The sequence below is a fragment of the Palaemon carinicauda genome, chromosome 4 (genome assembly GCF_036898095.1).
Source record: "Palaemon carinicauda isolate YSFRI2023 chromosome 4, ASM3689809v2, whole genome shotgun sequence".
NCBI lineage: Eukaryota > Metazoa > Arthropoda > Malacostraca > Decapoda > Palaemonidae > Palaemon > Palaemon carinicauda.
In genome coordinates, this window is record NC_090728.1 from 62,854,414 (window position 1) to 62,859,413 (window position 5,000).

The window sequence follows — 5,000 nt, forward strand, 5'->3', positions numbered from 1 at the left end:
ATATCAGATTTTAAATTTGCAAAAATTTTAATAGTATCTATAAACTTTCACCCAACGATTTTGCACATATATCAGATTTTAAATTTGCGAAAATTTTGAATTTAGAGAATTTCACTCAAGGATTTTGCACATATATCAGATATTAAATTTGGGAAAATTTTAAGAGTATTTAGAAAATTACACTCAAGGATTTTGCACATGCATTGGATGTCTGCAGTTATTACCTCCGCTAACGAAGTTGGAAGGAGGTTATGTTTTATCCCCTGTTTGTGTGTGTGTGTTTGTTTGTGAACAGCTTCCTGGCCACAATCTTAATTGTAGATTAATGAAACTTGCAGGAATTAATTGTTATGTAAAAAGCTGGGAACAATTAAATTCTGGAAGGTCAAGGTCAAAGGTCAAGGTCAAAAGTCAAGTAAAATGTCCAATTCATGTAATCAGCCATAAGTTTGGACATCATTGTCACAGACACTTCAAACTTGGTTCATATTTGAGTGCATAAAGATCCACGCCAATTAAGACATGTTAAGGTCAAAGGTCGAGGACAAAAGTCAAGCAAAATATCCAATTCACGTAATCAGTTATAAATTTGGACATCATTGTTACAGACTTCAAACTTTGTTCATATTTAAGTGTATGAAAATCCACGCCAATTAATACATGTTAAGGTCAAAGGTCAAGATCACGGTCAAGCAAAATCTCCAATTCACGTAATCAGCCATAATTTTGGACACCTATGTCACAGACTTCAAACTTGGTTCATATTTGAGTGTATGAAAATCCACACCAATTAATACATGTTAAGGTTAAATGTCAATGTCAAAGGTCAAGATCACGGTCAAGTAAAATGTCCAATTCACGTAATCAGCCATAAGTTTGGACATCGTTATCACATAGACTTTAAACGTTGTTCATATTGGAGTGTATGAAATTCCACGCCAATTAATACACGTTAAGGTCAAAGGTCAAGGTCAAGGTCAAGAAATATGCTGGCATGGCGGAGGTCTGTGCTCTCCTGATGCCCCCTAATTATAATTGTGTTTTAACATGAAAATGAATGTAATATATACTTCAGTACGACAATTATAAAAAACATTAGCCTTGGCATTTGATGGAAAGTCACCAGAATTGAATGTGATTAAAAAAGAAAGTTTTAATCAACTGACTCTAAATTATTTTTCATTTTGAATTCATGCTCTCTCAATGAAAGACAGAGTATCGTCTCGTATCTAATTATCGTAACGATTATCTATAGATGTCTGATCTTATCTAATTTCTTTGGTGACTTTCGGTGCGGTTTGGTGAAGATCAGATATTATTATTATTATTATTATTATTATATAGTAGTAGTAGTAGTAGTAGTAGTAGTAGTAGTAGTAGTAGTAGTAGTAGTAGTAGTAGTAGTAGTATTGAAACTATATTTGTTATTATTATTATTATTATTATTATTATTGTTATTATTATTATTAAAACTGTATATATTATTATTATTATTATTATTATTATTATTATTATTATTATTATTATTATTACTCTTAGTATTATTATCATTATCATTGTTATTGTTATTATTATTATTTTTATTATCATTATTATTATTATTATTATTAAAACTGTATATATTATTATTATTATTATTATTATTACTCTTAGTATTATTATCATTATCATTGTTATTGTTATTATTATTATTATTATTATTATTATTATTATTATTATTATTACCATTAGCATTATTATTATTTTCATTATTATTATTATTATTATTATTATCATAATTAGTATTATTATTATTATTAAAACCACTATTTTTATTATCATTATTATAATTAATATTAATAGCTAAGCTACAGCCTTAGTTGACAAATCAGGATGCTATAAGGCCAAAGGGCTCCAACAGGGAAAAATTAAGAAATTCTTTAAGTGATATAAATAATGAGACGTAGCTTTTATTTCTGTTTTCATTGATGAAATAAAAGTTGAATAGGAATCGATGTCTTTAGAGTATTATAACTTTTATTATAACCAAATCTGCTAATTACAAGATTTTATCGACTTTAATAAACTTGTGTAATTTTTTTTTGCTCTGATCTTGCTATTCACGAAGCAAATAATTTTTATACACTGTTAAAAAAATCGTAATTTTAATTGTAATTTCTCCGTAAAAATCTATTGTTCTCAGCCGTAGTTGGGTAAAATACAGGCGATCGTAATTTTTACCCTACTGTGTTATTATCTTTTACAGGTTGGTGACCGTAATATCACTCCTATATGTCAATAGATCCGTTTTTAAAACTGTAAAGACTTGGCAACATTTATTCCAGGATTTTTGCCGTTTTTTTCCTTTTTTACGGGAAATTTTTAACAGTGTACATAAATCCCTTGTATTTTATGTGTTGCCATTTTTCAAGTTATATTACTTTTTCAGCCTTTTCAAACATAATAATTATCTTAGGAATATTTGCTATTCAAAACATCCTATTCCTGCATTCAATAAAACAGTCAATTTAATGGAGATATATTTTTCCATCGTTAACATTTCGTGTATGTAACTTCTAAGACACCATTTCAACATTGAGGTCATGAATGATATAAATTCTACTCTCTCTCTCTCTCTCTCTCTCTCTCTCTCTCTCTCTCTCTCTCTCTTCTTTCATAAAGTGGTTTGCATGGTTCCGCCTCTGTAGGCCTTTAGAATTCCAAATTCATTCAGAATCTTCATAATTTTGACATTTTCTTTATAAATATAAATAGGATAAATACTGTTTTACTATAGCACCCTAAGTCCTCCCGTTGAAAGCAACTCACCCCGACGAGTTTATGCTTTAAGGAGAACGCTCTGCATTCTCTGAGCTTGTTGACTGAAGAGACTCAGCTTCCCATGAAGCCTCGATAAGGATGGAGAATGCGATAGCATGGCGAGGCTGTCAAAGCTCTGATATTCTAGGTAGAGGAACTACCAAACATGCAATGGTTATACAGAAAATACGTCTAAACGATGGCGGTTTCCACTGCTCACTTCTTCCATACTGTTAAAATTTTGCATTAAAAAAACGATAAATGCCTGGAAACGCTTATTCCAGGATGTTTACCGTTTTAAAAACTGATGTATTGACGTAAAGGAGTGATATTAAGGTAACCAACCCGTAAAAGATAATAACCAAGTAAGGTAAAAATTACGGTCGCCTGTATGTTAATGAAATACAGCTGAGAACAACTGTACCAAACAGTCATCCCAATATGGCTGGTGTTGGCTACGGTTTTTTTAACAGTGTACCAAACAGACGTCCCAATATGGCTGGTGTTGGCTACGGTTTTTTAAGTGTACCAAACAGTCGTCCCAATATGGGTGCGGTTTTTTAAGTGTACCAAACAGTCGTCCCAATATGGGTGCGGTTTTTTAAGTGTACCAAACAGTCGTCCCAATATGGCTGGTGTTAGCTACGGTTTTTAACAGTGTACCAAACAGTCGTCCTAATATGGTTGGTGTTGGCCACAGGTCTTTTAACAGTGTACTAAACAGTCGTCCCAATATGGGTGGTGTTGGCTACTGTTTTTAACGGTGTACCAAACAGTCGTCCCAATATGGCTGGTGTTAGCTACGGTTTTTTAATAGTGTACCAATCAGTCGTCCTAATATGGCTGGTATTAGCTACGGTTTTTTAAGTGTACCAAACAGTCGTCCCAATATGGCTGGTATTAGCTACGGTTTTTTAACAGTGTACCAAACAGTCGTCCTAATATGGCTGGTGTTGGCTAAGATTTTTTATCAGTGTATCAAACAGTCGTCCCAATATGACTGGTGTTGGCTACGCATTTTTAACAATGTACCAAACAGTCGTCCTAATAGGGGTGCGGTTTTTTAAGTGTACCAAACCGTCGTCCCAATATGGCTACGGTTTTTAACAGTGTACCAAACAGTCGTCCCAATATGGCTACGGTTTTTTAACAATGTACCAAACAGCCGTCCCAATAAGGCTACGGTTTTTTAACAGTGTACCAAACAGTCGTCCCAATATGGCTGCAGTTTTTTAACAATGTACCAAACAGTCATCCCAATATGGCTACGGTTTTTTAACAGTGTACCAAACAGTCGTCCTAATATGGCTGGTGTTGGCTATGGTTTTTTCTAACAGTGTACCAAACAGTCGTCCTAATATGGGTGGTGTTGGCTGTGGCTTTTTTAACAGTGAACCAAACAGTCGTCCCAATATGGCTACGGTTTTTTAAGTGTACCAAACAAGTCGTCCCAATATAGATGGTGTTGGCTATGGTTTTTTTAAGTTTACCAAACAGTCGTCCTAATATGGCTGATGTTGGCTACGGTTTTTTAACAATGCACCAAACAGTCTTCCTAATATGGCTGGTGTTGGCTAAGATTTTTTAACAGTGTATCAAACAGTCATCCCAATATGACTGGTGTTGGCTACGCAATTTTAACAGTGTACCAAACAGTCGTCCCAATATGGGTGCGGTTTTTTAAGTGTACCAAACAGTCATCCCAATATGGCTACGGTTTTTTAAGTGTACCAAACAGCCGTCCCAATATGGCTTGTGTTGGCTACGGTTTTTTTAACAGTGTACCAAACAATCGTCCCAATATGGCTACTGTTTTTAACATTGTACCAAACAGTCGTCCCATTATGGCTAGGGTTTTTTAACAGTGTACCAAACAGTCGTCCCATTATGGCTAGGGTTTTTTAACATTGTACCAAACAGTCGTCGCAATATGGTCATGGTTTTTATCTGTGTACCAAACAGTCGTCCCAATATGGCTACGGTTTTTTAACAGTACCAAACAGTCTTCCCATTATAGCTGGTGTTGGCTACAGATTTTTTACAGTGTACCAAACAGTCGTCCCATTATGGCTACGGTTTTTTAACAGTGTACCAAACAGTCGTCCCAATATGGCTACAGTTTTTTTAACAGTGTACCAAACAGTCGTCCCAATATGGCTACGGTTTTTTAACAGTGCCAAACAGTCTTTCCACTATAGCTG